This window comes from Phodopus roborovskii, unplaced genomic scaffold (genome assembly GCF_943737965.1).
Source record: "Phodopus roborovskii unplaced genomic scaffold, PHOROB, whole genome shotgun sequence".
NCBI classification, from domain to species: Eukaryota; Metazoa; Chordata; class Mammalia; order Rodentia; family Cricetidae; genus Phodopus; species Phodopus roborovskii.
The window spans coordinates 18,656,130-18,679,918 of NW_026126588.1; positions in this window are offsets into that span (position 1 = coordinate 18,656,130).

Consider the following 23,789-nt stretch of genomic DNA (forward strand, 5'->3'; position numbering starts at 1 on the left):
CTTCATCCCATGGTTCCCTTCCTTTTACACAATTCAGGACTGCCTGCCTTAGAGTGGCACTGTCCCCAGCGGACCAAGAAGTCTCACATGAGTCGTTAACCAAATAAGTGCCCCACAGATTTGCCTTCAGACCATTCTGATGGAGGCACTCCCTCAATCGAGGTTTCCTTTTTCCAAATGATGCTATTTGTGTCAAATTGTCAAAACAAACAAACAAAACAAAAGTCTACCCAACATGGCAACTCGGGCCAGTGTCGGGCCAGTGTCATGGTAGGGCATAATTTTGGGGGAAGTACAAGAGACTTCAGCAGACTCACATGACTTAGAGCCAGCATGTGAACTAGATCTGTAAGTTAAGTAAACAAGTTAACACAGATAAAAGGAAAGAATGCCAAACAAAGGGACCTTGACATTGCATTACATCAAGCCAGAATTGCTATTAAAAACAATTGTTGCAAAACCAAATATGATGCTAGCGAACCCTTGGAAAAAGGAGTCCTTAAATCTGACAAGCAGTTTACCACAGGGGTAAAATAAAATATACAGAAGACAGATGCATGTGATTCCTGCTACACTACTCCTAACCCCTGCTGTGGAGGAAAGACGTCCCCAAGAGTGGGAAAATCCCCAGCCACTGCCCTAATGGCGTGGCCAGACACACCCAGAGGTGAGGACTGTATAGGGTGACTGAAAGCTCCACCCTGAATTGCAGATTCACTGGTCTTAATGTTAAAAAAATATATATTTGAGCCTATATGTATGCTAGAAACAGATGTGGCATGGTTCTGCTTCCTGGTGGCCCCCAGGAATATCAAACTTCATTTTGTACACACACACACACACACACACACACCACACACACACTGGTTAAAAGATTAAGCTTTATTGAGAGGTGCGCTGGATTCCCTAACTAAAACGAGTACATTTCTCTTGTGTGTGGAGATTGCTCACGGTTCCAAAGAGGTGGGTGCAGAGGTGGCCTAGGAGGTATGTACACACATAGCCAAGGAGGTGGGTGACTATTCCCCCACTAACTCTAAGACAAACTAACAGCTCAGAGTTGCTTCTACTGAGTATATTTGGGGGCAAGAAAAATGCACAGAGTCCTTATAAAGATGCTCCAGAACCAGAGTCAGATGTTCAATGCAAATGGGCAAAATTCTTTTGAGCTGTATTAGTCCTTGCTGAGAGTTTACTTTAGTGTCTTCTTAGTTTTGAACTTCTGTGATCACCTGACACGTGCTCGGAACAGATGGCGTTAGCCTTTCAGAGTGCTTCGCCAAGATTATTTCCATATGGACACTGTTTGTTATGGGATGTTGGTTCAAGACTTTAAGCTGGTAAACCACCTGTAAAACGATTTCATTATTTATGGATGACCTATTGCTAACCCTCGAGTGTTTTGCAGTCTTAGGAACCCATCTGAGAAACATGCAAGTGAATGTAAAGGGGTAAGGATAAAAAGGTCAGTCCACAAAGAGTAAACAAGGGTCTCCTGTGAGAGTAAAAAAGAGATACTCTTAAAATCCATTAGGCTGTTAACCATCCCTAGAGGGCCCTAAAACAACAATGATTATTACTATTGCTTTCCATTACATTTCAAAACCTGGATGGAAGGCCCTGTTGCTGAAGATGACATGTTTTTGCTGAAGGACTTGGAGACAAAAGGTTAGGGCTGAGTCACAAGTGTCCCCTCTCAGGAGGTTTACTCTTGTTGTGCTTGACTTAGGTTTTGCTACATCACAGCGCAACTGTGTGCTCTACATGCCCACAACAAAACAGCCACACCAGATACGTTAGTTAGCGCAATGGTGGCGCCAATGGTTATGGACGGGGCCAACTTCCCGACTGGATTTAGGGCCCAGTCCGCAGAGAGAAATCCATATGTGGTACTAAGAACTAAGACAAAACCTGCTGTCATGGGCCTCATAGGCTCCCGTGGGGGTGGGGATGGGGACAATTGCTATTGCTCTGGTGAGTATGATGAAGCAGTTAAGGTACTTCCCAACAGCTGATTTACGACCACATGTTATCACTGCTACCAGTGTTTACCGCGATTCCATTTTTCTGACTTTCCCTCGCTTGTATTTTATAACAGAAGAGATACTGCTGAGACACACTACCAGCTATGCTCCAGAAACACACACACACACGCACGCACACACACACACACTCACACACGCATGCACGCACGCACACATGCACACACGCGCACACACACACTCACACACACATGCACGCACACACACACGCGCACGTGCACACACACGCGCGCACACACACACACTCACACACTCATGCACGCACGCACACACGCACGCACGCACACACACACACTCACACACGCATGCACGCACTCACACACGCACGCGCGTATACACATACAGAATTAGTATGCAGGAACTTTCCTGAAAGGCTTTGTGCAACCATGCACCAGTTAGATGGAGTCCTAACTCTCCTGCCTTTGGAGGAAGCAGCTTACCTTGAAATAACAGAAAGTTGCTGTCTTTCCAGGATCTCGGTGGCTGTTTACAATATAATTAGTGTGATAATCAAAGGCAGTCGAGGAGACATAAAACAATTACTCCTGGCTTTGAACAGGGTGTGATTGAATAATAAAACTTGAGAAACAATGGCAAACCCTGTTTCCCCAATGAACTCTCCTGCATGCTATCTTTTGTGAGGCATTGAAGTAAAAAGCAAGTAGCAATCAATTCGTCTCTGTCTGAGACCTCAGTTTATAAACACCTGCTGGTGGCAAGGAGCCAGAACCGCTATTACCTGCCTCCCACTCCAGCAGAGCCGTTTTTCATGTTATTTCCAAGGAGGGGAGGTTGATTTATTTATCTCCGGAGTAAAGATTTATAAAAATATTTTTTTTCTTTCAGCCAGAATTTGCTTTCTGAAATACTCATAAAAATAACAGGCAGCATTTAGTAGGCAGCTGGGGGTTCCAAAGCAGGCAGGTCCTGAAGGGCCTGTTCTGGAGAGAGCCTCAGAATCCGGGGCTAAGAGGTGATGGGCAGGTATTGTTGTAATCCAGGCAAACCTGGCCCCGCCTCTCACCCACTTGCACATGGAAGGTGTACGTAGCCTGGCCCTTTAAAATTAGACAGGCTCCACCCACTTCTGCTCCCTGCCCCCTCTCCCCCCTCAGCTGCTTCTCTAAAGAGCTTACAGGACCTTACCTGACACCCTCCCCCAACCCCTCTTCTGTCCTGTCTCTGTGTACCTTTACCTTCTTTTCATACCTCCCACTCCATGAAAATTTCAACATGAGTCTTGCCTATAGGTCTCTTTCACATCCGCCCGCCGTCCATCTCTGCTGTGGGACTGCAATCCTCAAGGTCACAGCACAGGACCAGGGACCTGCCACCTGAGCCCCCAGTCCATTACTCTTTATCCCCAACAAGTATGGGGAACAGGGAGCCTGCTTTATGACAAAGCTACTCCCCAATAGGTTTGTGGAGGGCAGGATGGTGTTAGGGCTTTTGTGCGATCTCAGAATGGAAGACAAGTATAATGTTGGTCGCTTAGCGTGGAATTGATCTGGAAGACTAGTTGTATGTATACAAGACTGTGATAATTAATTCTGTGTACCAACTTCCTAGTTCCAGACTCACACAAGAGACAAGCCTCTGAGCCTGAGCTTGGTTCCCAGCGCCGTGTCATGTGACTCATAATTGCCTGTAACTCTAGATCTAGAAAATCTGATGCCCTCTTGGGACTCAGCAGGCACCTGTATGCATATGCACAGTTACACTTGCATATGCATTTAAAAAAAATAAATATTTGTAAAAGATCAAATGCAGTGCAAACGCTATGAGCAATAACTGTAGTATGCTGGACAGAAAGTAAGGGCAAGAAACACTACATGGCCAGTACAAATGTGGATTACTTTCAAGTATTTTCCACCTGTTGGTCAAACCTGTGGACATAGAACCCATGGGCACACATGGCTGACCATATACTGCAATGTACTGTCATCATCCTCTTGAGGTAAAATGTCATCTCCTGCCACTCTGGCCACATCTGGGAACAGATGTTTCTAGGCTTTCGGTCTGAACAAGGGCACTTTCTCAACCTTTCTCCGACTCAAACATCCTACACAGTCTTCATACTCACGGCTGCGTCTCATTGCTTTCCATCTGTGTTAGCTTGCTCACACTGAGACACCCTGAGGGACCGGAATGAAGACTGTGCTGTGCTCCATGGAGCCAGAGCCAGATGAAATGCACAGGGATTCACACTCTGCTTGTGCAACCCAGGAGAGGACTTCCAATCTTGCAGGAAGCAGATTAGAAGAACTGAGCTTTCCCTGGATCAGGAGACAGCTTAGTCATTGGTGAACATACTGAGGACGGTTTGGAGAAGGGATGCCCAGGCCTGGGAAGATGGCTCAGTGGGTAAAATGCTTGCCCTGCAAGTTTAGCATATCTGAGTTCCAACCTCAGGGCCCACACAAGGCCAGGTGTGGCAGCACACGCTGGCAATCCCAGTGCTGGGAAAGCAGAGATAGACAGAGTCTTAGATCCTGCGGGACAACCAGCTTAGCCTTGCTGGTGAGTTCCAGGTCAGTGAGAGACACAGTCTCAAAAAACCAAGATGGGTGGCACCTAAGGAATTATATCTGAAGCTGACACCTGGCCTCAGCATACATACACATACATACCTGCCCTCACTGAAGGAACTCAATGCCCACACATGGGCCCTCACTCATGAACCTTAATGTGCATATGCATGCACTTGTTCATGTGTACAGGCACATGTACACACAGGAGGGAGGGGGAAGAAGGAAGGGGAAAGAGAGAGAGAAGAAGAGAGAGAAGGCTTGTAATTACCATCATGGATGCTGCAGTCGTATTAATTCCTCACTAGGATTCCTACTCCGATCCTACTCCCACATCTCAGTGAGGAGAGTGATGGTCAGGAGATAACTTTCCATAGACCTCATGGATAGCAAGGGGTTGGACCAGGTCTCCCTGGTATCTTTCCGAAACTTTGCTTTCTATCTTCGTGGCTTACTAACTCTCCAACATGATCCCCCACTTACAACTCTGTGACAAAGGGTCTGCAGGTCCTACAAGTCAAAGGTTAATGACAGAGTGGAAGGAAGCCCTTGGCTCTTAGATGACACAGGACTGCGTGGCATGCACTCCGAGGTCCCATGTGATGACCTCTGCAATGCCCTCCCAATGCTTTTGATGACTCCCATCCCCTGCCCGTGCTATGCATCACCATCCTAGGTCTTCTTTTTGCTCCAACCTCTCAATCACAAGACCTCCTGCCTCCTCTCACCCTGGGAGTGTTGCATGTGGGAGGCCTGTTCCCTCGCTTCCCTAGCTCCTCATCCTCTGTATGGAGGGCCAATCTGCACACACCCCCAGCAACTTCTGGTCCCTTTGAAGCATTTGTCTCATTGGATAGTACAGGAATGGCAATGCAAATAGGTGCTTTTGTTTGTACTGGATTTGTGTCTCTTTCGTCCAGGGATCTACAGGCTCTGTAAAATGGAAAACAGAAGGGATCTACTTAATGCAGTTTCTCCAATATCCTCTACTACAAAAAGGATATGGTCAAGATGTGCAGGTTCAATAAACACCTTGTGCACTGTGGGCCAGAATAGGGGTTACACAGACCTAGCTATTGCTTTATCTCTTCCTGCCCGTGAGAGCTTAGGAGAGTCTCAGTGTCTTCTGTGAACTGGGACATAGTGTTTCAGGCATGGCAGGGTTATAGAAAACGGTGCAGCTTGCAGGATGAGGCAGAGGCTTCTCACTGTAATTAGCAGGAAGTACAAGTCTCTTCTTCATGCTTGCCCTTCCTGTTCATGGAATGGATCTCTTTCCTGCCCTTAGGACAACCCACAATGTTCTGTCATTCTTTTCTAATAAGGTTCCTCTTAGTCATCCAAGTTATCCAACGCTGTCTATGTGAGCAATTAAATTTGTGTTCTGCCTTATAGTCGTCAAACTGTGACTGTGTTTTAACATGAGATACATCGGTTTCTTCCCCGAGGCCACTTGTAGGCATGCACCTGCTGTCTTAGGGTGACATATGTTCTCATTCACACCACACCCTCTCGCATTCCACGCACCTGCTGTGTGACAGACTTTTCCTGAGGAGCTGTATCACGCAAGTCTACTCACCCCATAAAAGGAGCCCAGAACACACCATCTCTACCTTGGTGCAGTAGAGTCTACTGAGGTCACTCACAGGAACATGAGTGAGAGGTTACTACAAGGAGCAGGGAGGACTCAGGCAGCTGCAACACAAACACTTACGTGGAAACAAATGGAAAGATCTAGCTTCTGGTATTAATGGCAGTAAAATTAAGAACATAAAAATAATATTTGTGGGTTCTGGAATCAGATTCTCTTCCTCCAGGCACGACCCCTGTCCTCAGCCTCTCTAGGTTGAGAACTTGGTCTTGGGGCTCCTGGGCTGATACTTTTCCTTTCAGTCAGGACAGAAATCATTATACAAAAAATCCATCCTAAATCCAAAATACCGTGGAGACCTGGCATTGCCACTTTACTTAGATTATAGACATATTAATCAAGATGGTGGAGAAGCCACATGGCATGTACCTGCTCTAGCCTTAGCAAAGATGACTGCCAGCCACATCATTACCTCCACCTTGGTGGGACAATCAGACAAGATAGTGGTGAGCTATATGCTTGTTATTTATTCCTTTTTTTTTAAAAGTATTTATTCTTTTTAAGCAAGAGCTGGTTTGAAGTTACATAAGCATGCAGTAGCAAATTAAAATTACCCATGGATAGAGTTGGATTGTCAACTCTTTTGCTATGTTTTAAGTTAACTTTTTGTTATAGATTTCATAGAATTTTTAACCATGCCCAAGATCTTCCAGATCTTGAGGTGCAGAAATTTTACACAATAGTTTTACAGATCTTGCAAAAATTTTAGAGAGTTAAGTAAAACCAAAAAGAGTATGAAAGGAGTAGCAATAGTCCCTATTGGGAATAGTCTTCTTTTTAGCTGTTCTAAAGCTTATAGTGTCGTCATTCCCCCCCCCCCCCCCCCCGCCCGCTGTTTTCATTTCCCCTGTTATGGAGCCAGATGGCCTTCTGACTTAGAAGAGAGATTTTGGAGAAACTTTAAACAAGCAAGGTCAGGAGAGAAGGGCCGTAACCCAACTCCAGAGCCAGCTTTTTATGAAGCAGCAGAGCATAAAGCAATACTTTAATACTGTCCACACTCCAAAGACCTGAATCCAGTGATCTGGGGGGAGAGACCAGAGCAAGCAGAGAATAAAGAAGTCGTGGGGATAAGAAATGCTGAGCGTGGACCAGCAGCAGAGCAGCGAGCTTCTGGTGCCCTTGCTGGGTGGTGGCCACTGCCTGGGGCATCCACATCTCCCCAGCTGCAGGCAGAACTCATGGTTAGAGAGGAGCCCACTGGGAGCCGGAGCAAGCGGGAAGGAAAAAGACATTCTTCAGAAGCAGTCAAGGAGAGAGAAGTGTGGGTGTACCTGGATGACTGAAGCAGCAGACTCCAGGGACACAAAAACAGAGCAGAAGATGAGGAGAAACAAAGTAGCCTGGCTAGAGACAGAGCTTGCTACAGGCTGGAGATAAGAGGCGGCGGAGTTAGCCAGCATTCTATTGGTTTGTTGGCTCTCATCTCTGAAAAACAAAAACACCACCACAACAAAACCCAATGGCACAGAGGACGACACAAATCCACCAGGCACAAGCACATACGATGGAGATCAGACAAACACAGATGTGTGGTGGTCATCTTCGCTCATACGCCAAACCTGGGGGACGGGAGGGAGTCCCCTCTATTCCAGAGGTAGAATTTACAGCAATCTCTGATCTCTTCTAGCTTCTCCAAATGTCCGGATCCCAAAAGAGAACAACTTACCAATTAGTCAAAAGTTTTAATGGGCATTGCCTGCAGTTCTTATTTTCATTTTTGTTTTCAATTTGCATTTGTGGCAATCACGTCTGCTCCTGGGGTCGCCAAGTCCACCTTGGACTTGCTCCCACTTGGGGGGGGCTATCCCCCACCAGTGACCATTACTCTGTGGTAGCCACAGACCCGTGGCTGCAAGCTGTAGGCTTACTTGTCTTAGGACCTATCCTTGACCCCTGGCCCTGAGTCTGGAATCTCCTAGGGATCTATCTCAGTAGGACTTTCAAAAAGTGTTAGGGAATTTGAATTCACAGATTCTGTTCAAATCACAACTAAATGAATTCATTAATTACGGCTAGCAGGATGACAGTCTTAAAGCCAAACTGAAGGCTTGTCACCCAGAAGAGCCTAGAGGAAGGATTTGTGAAGGTGAGCACCACAATGCGTAGCTGTTTTTACTCACTTCCGCTGTGAGGCGCTGTCTGTCCCCCCGTGTACAGGGGCAACAGTGAGCCATCTTACTCCCTGGCCCAGACAAGTGGCTTAATAAAAGCAAGAACAAGCGGTTAATTATCTCCTAGAAGTCTTACAATTTGGGCGAAGGGGACAAGGAGTCGGAGTTTCCGGCAGCTTTTGATTTAGGAATTTAGAATGGGCTCCTAGGACAAAACGGAGTTGTCCTTAGCCGTCGTGGAAACCTGATACCCACAGAGTGGTATCTATGACATTGTCAGGAAACTGGGTCTAGTGAAGACAGCGAGGTCGTGGAGATAGTACGCCCGAATGCTGTGCTTCAGGATTGCATTAATTTTGAAAACAATGTACGACTATAAAGCAATTTGACTGTTTCAGCTTTCCCCGCATCTGGACTCGTCATATGACCGTTCCTTCTTTCCCTCCTCGGCCACCACGATGGCATCCATCACGGTGTGACATAGCGAAAGTGCCTCGCAGACTCCAAGCTCTTGGACCTCTGGAACTGTTCGTTAAGCATAGCTCCTTACCTTTCCCTTCAGACATTTGTTATAGCCGTGAACCAATCCTTGCTCCAAGTGTGTCTAATACCGAGACCCTCGTGCTCAGCAGGGTGTTCTAGACAAGCAGGAGCCTGCAGTTGCTGACATGGTGCTGTAGTCTACACTGTAATATGCTCTGTGGGTGCGTCATAGAGCAGAGTGTCACCAAAGCCAGGCCTGGAAGGGGTATGCTGGGGGCGTGGGGGGATCTGTGTGTGACATGCATGAATACAAATCATAGGAAAGAAAACATTGAAGGTCAAAGCTGGGACCTTAGGGTGCAGTGGTTTCCCCATGGCCGGAGGCCCATGCTGCCCTTGCTCTCTGGGTTATTTAGCTTTTTCTATTGCTGTGATCTGACTGTCTCTGTGTTTCTGTGCACACATATCTGGCAGCTTGCTGGAAAAGTGGCCAAGAGAGCAGTTGGCAAATGTTACAGAGTTGAAGCTGCCAGCCAGAGAATGCAAGTCACAGCATCTCTTCCTGCTTTCCCTGGGGTTTGAAATGACTGGCTTCTGTCAGGGGGATGTGCCGTAGCACACGTATGCCCTATGGTTGTACCGTGTGTTAGGTGTGTAGAGATAAATCAGGCTCCCGAAATTAAGTCTCTATGAAGTAAGAAAGCTATGAGAAAGGGTACCTAAAGAAGGCCCAATCGTTCTCCTAGGTGTGTATCTTGTGTTGTTCTCACAGTATGCCTCCTGGGAGAACCCTACAGCTTGCAGCCACGGGTCTGTGAGTGATTCATAGAGCGGTGACATTGGGAGCTGCCTTGTCTGAACGTCAAGTTCAGGTGGGAGCTTCATGAGCAGAGCTAACCTTTGCTTTGAAGAAAGGCGGCAAATGAGATGGAACCCAACTCGAGCCTCCTCAGTGTGCCTTACAGGGAGGGGTCCCGGACCCACCTTAACAGACTCCTATGATCTAGCGGTTCTGGGATCAGTGGTGGGTATTGACATAGTAGACGCCATGGCACGGCAGAGGTCTCCATTGCATACAGCTGAGTGTCAGAGGTGTGACTCCTGAGCATGCACGAAGTCATCTGTCCTAGGCCATTCCAGCCCACTCCGGAGCTGCCTGACTCTCTGTTCCAACTGAGAGGTAACTGAGGCCTGCCCCTGTGACAAGCCATCTACATGCCATCTACAGAGTTCACACTGGAGAACTGTGTCATGAAGATACCCTGGACATCTCCTAATGCTTTAAACAAGCTTACACTCTACTGAGCTGCTGCATTTACAGCTATGCAAGGCCTGTTCCATTTTGAGGCTCTCAGTGACCAGACAGTTGCTGGGCTGGAGGTAGAGTGGTACCACGGAGAATGTCTTCAATACCAGTGGGGTGCCACAGAAAGGGCTTGACTGCGTGCAGCCCAACTCTGAACGTGAACGTTTAGAGTTGAAATGAGCATCTCCCAAAACAAAGCCACCTCGATGGCACTTGCTACCACATCTGCTGTGCTTCTCAGCGCCACACTGTGTACAAAGATCGAAAAGACAGGTAAATTATCCTGTTTATCTAATAGGAGTGTGCACATATGTTTATTTTGCTGTTAAAATGCATTCAGGGCACTTGTTCTCAGGGCTGATTTTGGGTGTCCCAGAACTCCAGTTCCAGGGGATCCAACACCTCAAGACTGCTATATAACATGCACTTAAAAACACATATCCATATGCAAACAATCATAAAAGAACAGCCCTCCTTCCATTCCTGACATTGCTATGCAAGACGCGGAGGCCCTGACCTTTCCGTTCCCAGCAACACTGATCTCATCTCTGACATTAAAACCACAGCAGCCTCCAAACCTCACATTTGCCATTCACTCTCAGTAAAATGCAAAACGAAACAGTTTAGGTGGTGATTGTCGAGTCTCTGGGGCTGGTGAATGGCACATGGGGCCTTTGGATAAGCTCATGCATACCCTGATGCTCGCTTCATGAATGGCAAGGCATACTTTTCGTATACAAGGCCCTGCCAGTTCGTTTCCTGTCTCTCCCTCAGGACAGTGCGTGAGGGCAAGCCTTGAATTCCTCACTTGGCTTCTTCTCACTATAGACCTTGTCCAGGCAGGGCCACGCGTGTCGTGAGTAGCAGGACATGTTAAGAGAAAGAAAGAACAATGGATAAGAATTTCAGATAGCAGAGTGTGTATGTGAAGGAGCGTGGGGAAGACGCCCCGACTCAGAATTCTCTATGCTGCGTGCTTCTCTCTCTCTCTCTCTCTCTCTCTCTCTCTCTCTCTCTGTGTGTGTGTGTGTGTGTGTGTGTGTGAGAGAGAGAGAGAGAGAGGCATGCTTATGTGAGTATATACACATGTGTGCAGATCTGTGTGGAGGCCAGGGGCTGATCAGGTGTCTTCCTTGATTGCTTTCCACCTTGCCTTTTTAAGACAGTGTCTCTTACAGAAGTGGAAGGTGGGCAAGCGCTTTACCAACTAAGCTTTATCCCAAGAACCGGTGCAGCAGGCATTCTTGGATCACCAGCCCCAAATCATGACACGGAGACTTATTAATAATTATGAATGTCAGGCCTTAGTTTAGACTTGCCACACTGGCTCTTAAAACTTATATTAACCTGTTTGTTTTCATCTATGATTTGCCTCAGGGCATTTTACCTTTCTTTCATTCTGTATGTCCTATTTTCTTGCTTCCCCTGTCTGGCTAGCTGTTGGCTGCCTTTCTGACTGGCCCCAGGCATCCCCCCCCCATCCTCCCTCTAGATTCCTCTCCTACTTATTCTCTGTGCCCACCAGCCCCACCTATCCCTCTACTGCCTAGCTATTGGCCATTCAGCTTTTTATTAGGCCAATCAGATGCCTTAGGTAGGCAAGGTGAAGTAAATGTAACACATCTTTACATAGTTAAACAAATGCAGCATGAATAAATGCAATATATCTTTACATAGTTAAACTAATATTCCACAACCTCCCAGAAGACTGAATTTTTCTCCATCGAGTGTTAGTATAGTTATTCCTCCTAACTGATGTCCATTTGACCGCTGACAGAGCGTTCTTGTGAAAAGAATGTACGCATGGTCAATGTCCATACTGATCTCATGGTCCCCAGAAGTGAATTCTTCACTAAATTCCCCCATGCCAGCCCCCAGGGACCAAGCATGGTTTCCATCCACTCATTTATGTTTACATGTGCTTTCATGAAGAGAGTATTATGCTCACATGGCAATCAAAACTTGAGATGTCCCATCCTCCAGAGACCCCCCAGTTCTCGATGTCTTGTTAAAAGATGCAGACTTGATTAGTTTGCTAAGAACAGTCAGTACAGTCATCTGTGACCTAAGGAAAGAATGAACAAGGAGCCCTTCCTACCTTGGCCACTGTTCCTGTCTGTCTCCTGAGGATATGTAGAGTCTGTGTACAACAAACCAGATGCCTGATTGTAAATGCTGCCAGATGTGGGTCAGTCTCCAACCTTCCCCCTTGTATAAGACATACAGCTTCATCAGATCTTATGCCGCCTGTATTAGTCAGGTTTCTTCAGAGGAATGGGACTCATAGAATTAATGTATATAGTATAAGGGTACATGGTAGATAAGCTTATATAATGTGGTCCAGGTAGTTCAACAATAGCTGTCTCACACTGGAGAGGCCAGAGATCTGGTAGTAACTCAGTCCATGAGAGTGGAGGTCTTAGCAGTCCCAATATGGCTTTGAAGCCCTTAAGAGTCCTATAGAATAGCTCTCTCTCTTCAGTCTGTACAAGAAACCTATACAAGATGGATCTAACAACGTCAAAGGATAGAACCTGCCAGGGAACATTTTACCAATGGAGGTGTCTCCCCTGACCTCCACGTATCCATTTCTGCCCCTGTGGGAGATCATTCTCCATCTCTGCTTTCGGGTTAATGAAGGACAATGTCACTCTCCAAATGCTTCCTCAGCCTGTGATTAATTCCCTTTGTCATGTGATCTGGTGTCTCTGTGTTGACTGTCTGTATCTTTACCTGTCACTTTATAGAAAAGTCTGACCCTGTAATGCTACATGATGTCCAACAATCACTGGGTGCCTGATGTTAGATCACAGGCAGGTTCAACGCGCTCAACGACTGGATTTTCTTTTCCTAAACTTAGGATCTCAGTTTAAACAAGTTGTTGATCTCAATCATGAGATCTCTTCCTCTACCAAGTTTCTTCCTCCTGAAGGTTCCAAAACCTTCTCAAACATCACCACCAGTCACAGGCCAAGCATGCAAACACATGAGCCTGTGGGCGACATTTCATATTTAAAATATAGCAGCGGGTGATTCTCTGGCTAGAGTATAAGGTGATCTTCTGTCTGGGGCCAACTGACAGCGAGCTAACCATGGCAACAAGTGAGTTTCAGCACTGAAGATGAGCATCCCGGCTTCAGAGAAAGTAGTAACGCAACATTGTTATGTCCAGTGATGGGAATGCGCTAGAATATGTTGGCTTCATCAGGGTTTAAAGCTGTCCTCGCCCGACAGATAGGCAGAGGGTGGTTCTTTCCTGAGAAAAAGAAAAGTCTGGAAGATTGCCTGCTCTGTCTTGAAAGTCAAGCTGGTGACCTCCAAACTCCCGTCTGAGTTTATTCTTTATTGTTTTATAATCCTTTAATAAGCTAACCAGCCACAGAGTGGGGCCATTCCTTTATAATTTGCTATAAATATTTCAGTGATAACCTCCATATGTTAAAGAGCTCTTACAAGCCCTTTAAAATCTAAGTACATATTCTTCCGGGAATGGGTAGGTTATAATGTACCTTATATTTTCATAAAGTTGAAGGGGACAAGGAGATGTTAGATGTTAACCCGATGGCATCGTCCTCATTAAAATGATTATTATCAAATATTTTTTGGCAAAGCCAATGTAATATTTCAAATCAGAGTCTTTGTAACCCCCCCCCCATGACAGTCCCTGGGTTTGGGTGTGGGGACAGATAACAGCAGTCCTGGAAACACACATTTACCCATCAGAGTTCAGGGAGGAATTGCAGGAGGAGGACAGAAGCACGCAGGAGATTAGAAACTTCTGGTCTTCTCACAGAGGAACCGCCACGTCCCAGCCAGCAAAGGACAGGGTTGTGCCTTTGGGATGTAACAGGCTCTCCTCTCTCTGTGTGGTCCTCCTGGTGAGGAACCTCCCTTGAGCAGACCCAGTGTTTTCCAAAGCTGGCCACAAAATGGTTCAACCAAGCTCAATATTCACTACTCACTTACCTCATCCTTTGCTGGCTCCACCACTAGCTCACATAACTGTTCACTGACATGACTCTTGGCTGTCAGCTGATGTCACTGTTTTTTGACATCATCATTCAGTGACACCAGTATTCATCTTTTCCTTGGAAGTACACTACCTCAGAACTTCAGAAAAGGATTTGGCTATGCAAGTAGTGTTGATCTCCCACAGATCTCTGAAAGGCAGTGTCTGTGGCTCATTGGTCTCCTGACCCAGGGAGATGCACTACAAGTGTTACTCAAGACATATTTTATAGATCACTAGCTCTGTAAGATGTCCATAGCTAAAACACAAAAGCCGAGTTTCAATAGGAAACATTTTCAGGGATACTCAAGGATTCAGTCTGCCAAGTTTCTTAGAGGACATAATTAGAGACTACAAAATTAATCGTTCATGTCCATGATGACATCTCTCATGGAACTTGAGGTCTTCATAAACAGTAATGGGAAATACTAGCTCAGAGATTTCAGGTAGAGAAAATCACAAATAACAAGCTGTGGTGGGAAGAAGGGTTTCTCCTAGCTTTATAAGCTTAAAGACTTGAGTTTGAATCCTCAGAGCCCATGTGAAACCTAGGCACACCGTTTTGGATCTTTAACCCTAGTGCTTGAAGGAATGAAGAGGTTCTTTGGGGCTTGCTGGCAATACAGCAAATATTGGGAAGAAGCTAAATAGCAAGCAACTATACACAGTTGTGCACAGAGTTGCATACGTCTCTCTCTCTCCCTCCCTCCCTCCCTCCCCCCATCTCCCCCCCCCTCTCTCTCTCTCACACACACACACATACACACTTACAAGGTGAATGATAAAGACAAACCTTGGGATTCTCAAAGGTTTGGCAGCGAGCAAACAGAATTTTTCCTATTTCCTATTTAATAATTTAATCAGAAGAGGGGAAGAAAGAAAATGAACTAATAATTTAAATAATTAAGCAGGCTTTACTGAGCTCTAAGTTTTATGCAATAATATAACTTGAGGGTCATTTTGGTGTTAATGAAATTATGGAAAAAATGGAACTTCATAGGACTGGAGAGTTGGTTTCTCGGTTAAGAGAAGTCCTGGAAAACAAGAGATGGGGCTTAGTGCACAAAAACATACTCAGAAAAGCCAGGAGAGTACCAGGCAGTTGTGTTGGTGTTGATAAGTGGGATCCATGGAGCCATCAATAAAAATAGAGGATGGCAAACCCACTGAGCATGACACTAAACATACAAACCCAGTGAGCATGATGCTGAACATATAAACCCAGTAAGCATGATGTTGAACATGCAAACCCAGTGAACATGACACTAAACATACAAACCCAATGAGCATGACACCAAACCAACATACAAACCCAATAAACATGACACTAAACCACGTAGCTTCATGGTAGTCTGAGCAAATATTAAAAATAACCAAAAGGAAGTAGAACATCTTCTAGATAAAGAAATTAAAAACAACAAAAACAAAAACAAAACAAAACAACAACAACAAAAAAACAAACAGGGAGAAGCAGTCGAAAGGAAGGAGAAATATGAGTTTGCCCTTTAGTCCTTGACCAGAAGCATTGTGTGTGCTAGCTGGTCTTGCTAAGGAGCCATCGGCATATGACCATGAGGGGGTGAGCAAGGCCAAGGGCACCTGGTGGAGAAGCCTAAGTGGATGGAAGGGGCAGTAGCCGGTGGTAGTGACAGCAGGAAAACTGGGTCTGCCTTCCTTTCAGTTCTTAGTCTCATTCATAAAAGAGTTTATTAATGGACGGACGTGAAAGCCGGAAGACAATTTGGCTATAAATCCCAGAAGTGGCACTGAGGGGAAGTGTGGAGAAGGAAAACAGCCATGTTACTGAAATGGGAACAGAGGTCAGAAAACATGGCGGGTAAATAGCCACACGGCGGGGAAGAGGCTTCAAAGAAAGAATCAAGAAACCTGATGTATCAGAGAAAACATACTTAGGTTCTGGCCAGAGACTCAAAGGAAGAGAAAGAAATAGGAAAAGCTACTCTTTCTGACTCAGGCCTCAGAATAGTGGGGAGACCCACTGAGCTCATGATGTCACAGAGACTCTGCCAGTAGTGGGAATTATGGGGAGGAAAAGAACAGTGTCTTATTAAGAGAAAAATTATTACCACTATCTCTTTAGTGCAGCTTATGGTGAGCCCTTCTTCCTAGGGGTGGTCCCTTGGCCCGGTGATGGATCTGGGCCAACTGGAATGTTAGTTATGCCTCCTGAATCCCAGAGACACTGTTCTCTCAGGCAGCAGGAGCTTGTTCGTAACTGATCTTCATTACTTCTCTAACAGCCTCACAAACTATATCCCTAGTCCATCAAATGGGGAGTGCAAGATGGCCACACTGCCATGGTTATGAGGGACAAAGGGCAGCTGGTCTTCGCTAGAGATAGGTTATCTACTCCAGAAGCTTCACACAGATTCAAGAGCAAACCCAGGTACCCCCGAAATTGTTATGCTCTAACTTGAACTACGTTGCTATGTTAAGAGGTGTTGTGAGTTACTGGCCTCTGAGTCAAGCAGCTGCCATCTAGGAGAATTTATATGTATATTTCTGGGGGGGGGCATAAGAGGAAGGATCCATCTATGCCTCTATGGGGAAGCCATCAACCCTGCCAGATAAAAGGTTTTTAGGTGTGGCCTATTGGGGAAAGGAACACCCACCTATACCTGAGGACTAGTTGTGAAAAATATCTTTGCATGTATTTATTGTTCATTTACAAATATTCTGCAGAGAACACCTATTTAGACTCCTATTTGTTTTAAATTGTGCTATTTATCTGGGCAAAATGGAGCAAAATGGCAGAAAAGCAAGCAGATTTCATATGAAAGTCAGCAGGATGGGGGATCTGAACTGATACAGGCTCTCCAGATTGATCCGGAACTAGTTACCCTTGCCAGAAGTAGTTGACCTTTGGGGGACAGTTAAGGGAAGTTTCTGGTGAACAGGAAGTCTTTTGAGAAATCTGCTTTCCTAGAAACGTTTAGACTTGTTTACCAGACAACAATCTTTATGTTTACGTAGCCAGTGTCCTTCTGTTTAGACAATGTCAGCACTGCCATTTTGGGGGAATGGGGCCTTGGATCTGACACTAAGTTGTAAAAGTCACCTTAAATATATAGTCTGATCACGAGGCCTTTGTAAGATACCCAACTTGCACCTACCTCCTATTTTCTGGTTTGTTATCTCATTTTCTTGATGTAAAAATGAGGAATTAAAAAAGAAATAATGAGAATAAAATAGAGCAGAAATTAACCCAACTTTCTTGCTCATAGGTTAAGAATGCAAAGACTTAACCCTTCAGAAGTCCAAGTGAGTGGTTTTCCTTTTATTATCAGTATTTACATTTTTTGTTGTGATGGCTGAGAAATTTGGGAGAACTGATGTCTAAAGCAAGGCAGGTGCCTTATCTCTTAAGAATTTCATGGTGTGAGACCTTGCGTGTAGGCCGATGGCGTTGAATTGACTTTTGTGTGTGGTGTGAGGTGGGATCGCAGACTCACCCATCTGCATGTGGAGTGATGGTTATCCCACATCAGTTACTGAAGAAGCCATCTTCTTTCCCTGGACTGCTTGGCGCTCTTACTCAAAATGAACCGGCTGCAAGTGTGAAGGTTCATGTCTTGACTTTCAGTTCGATGCCATCAATCTATATTCATCTTTTGTCACTGTCTCTTGCTGTGGCTCGTTAGCACGTTTTGAAGTAAAACTCAGTCCTAAAACATTGTTATTTCTGTTTGAGATTTCCTGATCCCCTTGTGCTTCCCTGTGAATTTTAGGATCAGCTTCTTAATATTTGTAAAGCGAATGGCTGGGATTTTAATAGGTTTAAATCTGTTGCAAGTGAACGAGTATTACAGTGATCGATCTTATGAAACCCTTGGTAGCAGAAGTTTGAATTTTCTTTCTTATTAATGCACACAGCAAACCCGGTTTCACTTGCTGTAGTTTCAATACTCATAGTCAACTATAGTCTGAAAAAATAAAATTAAAAAAAAATCATATTTAGAGAGATCAAATCAAGCATTTTTATTTATTTGAGCATATCCCTATAAGCTTTAATTCTTTTATTATGAGCTATTATTTTCAATACATTACTGTGCCTAACTTATAAACCAGCATTGTACTATGTGTGAGTTGTGGTTTGAATATAAAATACCCCCAAAGGCTCCTATGCTTGAAGACTTGGTTTCCAGCTGGTGCCGTTTGGAAGCTTGTGGACCCTTAGGAGGCAGAGCTTTGCTCTCTCTCTCTCTCTCTCTCTCTCTCTCTCTCTCTCTCTCTCTCTCTCTCTGTGTGTGTGTGTGTGTGTGTGTGAATGAATGAGACCGTCTGCTTCCTGACTGCCTGGCCAGCCTCACAGTCCCGATACCATGCCTTCCCTGTCGCGATGGGCTCTGTCTGTCTAGAACTGCAAATCAAATTAAACCCCTCTTCCCTCACCTGCTTTTTAATCAGGATGTTTTGTTACAACAGAAAAGAAACTAGAGTAGTGTAAATATATATGGTCAGTGTGGGACATACAGGGTTTGGGAAAGGAGGAGTCTACGCCCCATAAGAAGATCTCTCTCTATCCCGATTTCTTTAAGTAGTTTCTACGTTAGCGCTTTTTCTATTCCTTTGCAATGCCTTCTACGTATCCATGTTTGTACTGCTGTTGGGAATGGAGTTTTGCCTTGATGTAATTTGCAACATATTTTTGAGTTTTACAAGTCCTTCTTATAGCTTACAGTCGACCTCACTTATTAGTTTACTATTTCTCCTGTAGGGATTTGTAAATATTGCACACATGGCATTGCATCCTGTATAAACTGAACAGTTTTACACATTCCTTTCTAAGCTTGTTGTTGTCTTTTTTCTTAAACTATTGTACAGAACAAAGACAACCCTCCCAGTGTGATTTTTGAACAGAAGCCAAAGCAAGTGTCTTTGGGAATTCCCTGACTTTATAATTTTTTTTAAATAATAATCACATTGTTAGTGTGGATTGACTCCAAGGTCTATTTGTTTAAAATATTTTTGTAAACTACAATTTAATATCACAACCATAAGATTTACCTTTATATTTGCCTTACAATGCATGAATGCATGTGCATGTATGTGTGTACTCATGTGTGTATGGTGTGTATCTTTTGTTTGAACTTACTAGTTTAAAGATATGTATGCTGATTCTAGTTTTCAAGTATTAAAAGAAAGCTGATAAGAACGCTTATATACAGATTTTGGTGAGAACATGAGGCTTCCTTTTTCAGGATAAACATTTGATAGGCCAATGGTCTGATCGTATAGTTGCCTGCTAAGGCTCTTGTTCTGTTTTTAAAGCTATCACGCAACATTTTAAAAGGCAGATCAAGCCCTTAGTTATGAAATTTGGCATCACTGTCTCTAGATATGCAGCTTGCTTTACCTTCTTTTTTCTATGTGGGTATTCCCATAACAAAAAGATTGAATGTTTAAGAGGCTCAATTGATCTATTAAATTTATCTTTGTGTGCGTGTGCGTGCGCGTGTGTGCGTGCGTGTGTGTGTGTGCGTGTGTGTGTGCGTGTGTGTGTGTGCGCGTGTGTGCGTGCGCGCGTGCGTGTGTGTGCGTGCGCGTGCGTGCGTGTGTGTGTGCGCGTGTGCGTGTGTGTGCGCGCGCGTGTGTGTGTGCATGTGTGTGTGCGTGTGCGTGTGTGTGTGCGTGTGCGTGTGTGTGCGCGCGCGTGTGTGCGTGTGTGTGCGTGTGCGTGCGTGTGTGTGCAGGTGTGTACATGCTATAGTATATGTGTGGGGATCCAAAGACAATTTCTAGTGTCAGCCCTTGCCTTCATTCTTGTTTACTGCAGTGGGTGCATCAGGGCAGCTGGCTTCAGAGCTTTCAGGAATTCTCCCGTCTTGAGACAGGTGCACTGGGAATGCAGATGCATGCTGTCTGTCTCTACTTGGGCTAGGGGATTTGAACTTAGGTCCTCCATGTTCAGCAAGCACTTTGTACAAGGCATTTTCATTTTGGCATCAATTCTCGGAAATATTTTTCTAATATCGTAAACAAACTGTCCTTTGTTCCTTTGAAAGTTTTATCATCATCATCATCATCATAGTTTTACATTTACATATCATCTGTAGTCCTATCTGGAACATACTTCCTACTGATGTGAGGTTTATTTTGAATCCTTTTTCCTGCCTTTCTGACATGAATATCCAAACACCAATCTCTTTATTCCATTGGATGGAAGACTTACATTCCCCATTTGAACTGGCTAACTTGTCAAAGACAGGCCGAGTTGTTGGTGGTGCTGGTTGTCCTCTGGATGGTCTGTTCTGCCAGGGTGTGTGTGTGTGTGTGTGTGTGTGTGTGTGTGTGTGTGTGTGTTTAGGGGTTATTTCTAGCAGGATAGCACACTGCTGCTCACTGACCTTGCTAGCAGCTAGCGTAGTTCTCACACTCATTCTTTTTGCCAGGCTTGGTTGGGAAGTGGACACTTCTTTTCACTTAACATTTAGGACAAGGGCTGAAGAGGAGGCTCACCACTGAGGAGGCTTGGCTGAGCAAGTGTGAGGGCCAAAGCTCAGATCCCAGAATCCCCAAATAGGCTAGGAATGGCTGGTGTACACATGTAACTCAAACACAGAGAACAGAGACAGGTGGGTCACTGGCCTCTCCTGGATGCTACCCTAGCCACAGGATTACGAGTTTCAAGCTTAGCAAGAGATTCTGCCTCATAGGAACAAGATGGGTAGTGATAGAGGATGACTACCAATGCTTGTAGGCATAGTTTCCCTGCCCAGGTAGTGCTCCCAAATAAGCACACAAAAACTTAGTATTAATTGTAAATGCTTGACTGATAGCTCAGGCTTGTTACTAGCTAACTCTTACATTTAAATTAACTGGTATTTCTTATCTACCATCTGTCGCATGGCTCATGGCTTGGTACCTCATTTTCTGCACATCCTGCTTCCTCTGTGTCTGCGGGTATCTCCTTTAACCCCACCCTTCTTCATCCAAGCATTCTTAGTTTGTTGTCCCGCCTATACTTCCGGCCTGGCTAGCCACCAGTCAGGGTGTTATTAAACCAATTTGAGTGTACAATGCACAAAAGGATTACTCCATGGCAAATGCCACCCTCTGGCCTCTGAGCTTGCAGCGTGTGTGCACCTGCAAACACACACACACACTACACATGCACTCACATATGCATACAAACAAATACAGCAAATTAATCCAAAAAACTGTGTATTAGATCATCTGCTAAGAAGCCATATGAACTATTAGAATCCGTAGATCCTCGGAGCTTAGGGTGAAGCGATGTTCTCACTATTTGGAGTCGTCAGTCCTTGCACACAGGCTCCACATTCACGTGGACCTGCTTTAAGCCCTCTCACCAGCCTTTTGTAATTTCCAATAGATGCATACCGTATTTGTTGTAAGGCACGCGCACAGAATAGTCATCCATTTCACTTTCTTTGGATTGGGTTTACATGGTATTCATCATGCTCCCGTTCCTGTCTGCAAATGCTCACTAAGAAATACAACTGATGCCTGGTGTGTACATGTTCATCTTGTATCTTGTCATCTTGCTGTAATCACTTTTGTCAATTTGTGGAGGTTTTGACAGAAGCAGTCATGTCTTTGCAAGTAAAAATAGTTTTATATCTCCCCTCCTAGAGTGTATTTCTATTATTATTACTATAGCTGTTTTGCCTTGTGTGGCTAGAATTTCAAGTACTATGTTGAATTTTAAAAAAATGCTCACAGTTAAAATCCTTGCTTTGTTTATCTTCTTGGGGAATCAAGTCTTTCTCTGTTAAATGTGATGTGAGATTTTTCTGTGTGCACAGAAGTGTGGTACACAGTGGGGGATGGGCATGAGTGTGGGCACACTCCTATAGGTAGATGTCAGAGGCTAACTTGCACCTTGAGTTTTGAGACAAGGTCTCCCACAGAACCAGTTAGAAGAGTCTGGCTGGGCAGCAAGCCATAGGGAATTGCTCTTTCTGATTGCTTAGCACTGGGATAACAAGCGTCTATTACCACACCTGGCTTTTTACATTAGTGCTAGGGATTGAACTCAGGTCTTCACTCTTGTATGGCTAGCACTTTACCCCCTGAGTTATCTCCCTAGTACACGGCTGTGTGCATTTTGCAGCTGCTGTTTATGGATACGAGCTAAGCCCACATCTGAACTGCTTCCTTATAGCCCCATGAACATGTGTTTCTCAGCATGTTGATATTATACTTTATTATATTGATTATATTATATTGACTTCTTCTTCAAATAGTGAGTCAGGTTCAGTTAAATGAATCGTTGTTGGTTACAAACAGCCATCACTTACAAATTTTCATGGGCAGCACAAGGCTTAGTTTGTTTTATTTTTAACAATTTTTGAAGCCAATTTCTTAACAGCTGTTTGTCTGTAGCTTCTTGTGCTTGGTTGATGCGGTTTTATCAGGGCAGTGCTGGGCTTTCTGATTTGTGGTAACACCCTATCTCTTATTCCTTGGAAGATACTGACTAAGCTGATGCCAAAACGTGAGCTGATTGGTGGACTTCCCAGTAGAGCAATTTGAATCTGGAAATTATTTGGGGGGGGGCTTTTTAATTATAATTTGAATTTCTCTGATGCTTGATCGAAATTTTGATTGTCTAATTCATCCTGATTGAATTTTAATCATTTGTGGCTCCTTGGCAACTGGCTCACTCTTCCTAAATTGTTGAATTTGTGAGGGTTGGGTTTATTCTTTGTTAGCAGCTGTAATGTCTGGCATGAGACCCTCTCCTCCAACTTTTATGTTGGTGACTTTTATCTTCTTCTTCTTTTTTTTAAACAAGATTTACATTAATTTTTCATCTTACAAATTTGTGTGTGCGTACGCGCACACTCATGTATGCAGGCGCACCTGTCCATGTGATAAATGAGATGAAGGCCTCACTAACCCCACCCACTCCCTTTTAGAGGGGTCTCTTCCTGGAGTGGAGCCCACCAGTTGGGTCAGAAGTTTGGAAAGAAAAACTCCACTAAGTCTTTGGCAATACTGATGATTAATTAATGTGAAATTCCGTAATAATGGGAGAGGTTGGGATGTTGCAAGTCCGGAGTTCAATTTATTGGGCTAATTTTGGCCTTCATAATAGCCTTTCTTTGCCCACTTCTGTGTCTGAATCAACATCCAGGGACCCTCAGACCAACAGCTTCCACCAGCACAAAGGCTAAAAGCATCTGTGGTTAGTTAGCATCGTGACTTCCTTTGTTCTAGTACTCGAAAATTTCACTGAGCCACAGCCACGCTGGAACATAGAACTTAGGGTAACCTGAGTCTGTGTTCCCAGGCTATGGGCACTCACAGTTGGCTCCAGAAGCAGGAGGCAGTCGAGGCAGCAGGAGCTTGAAGCAGTAAGTAGAAGAGAGAGTGGCAAATGCAGGCATTCCAGTGGTTGGCTTGTTTCCTCCCCTTTGTTTAGTCCAGTATCTCATGCCTGGGGATTGCTGCTTCCTTAACTTTTTCTGGGGCGATGCAAACATAGCTTTTCATTGCAGGCGGGCACCAGTGACAGACCAAGAGATGACTTCACCATTCCAAGTCTGTGACACCAGTGACTTGATAGGGCTTTCTTACAGAGCATCAACAAGGCATCATTCACAGGAGTGTGGGTGGCCCCCAAACACCTGTAACGTCACAAAGTTCCGCTCCATCATGGATGGAGT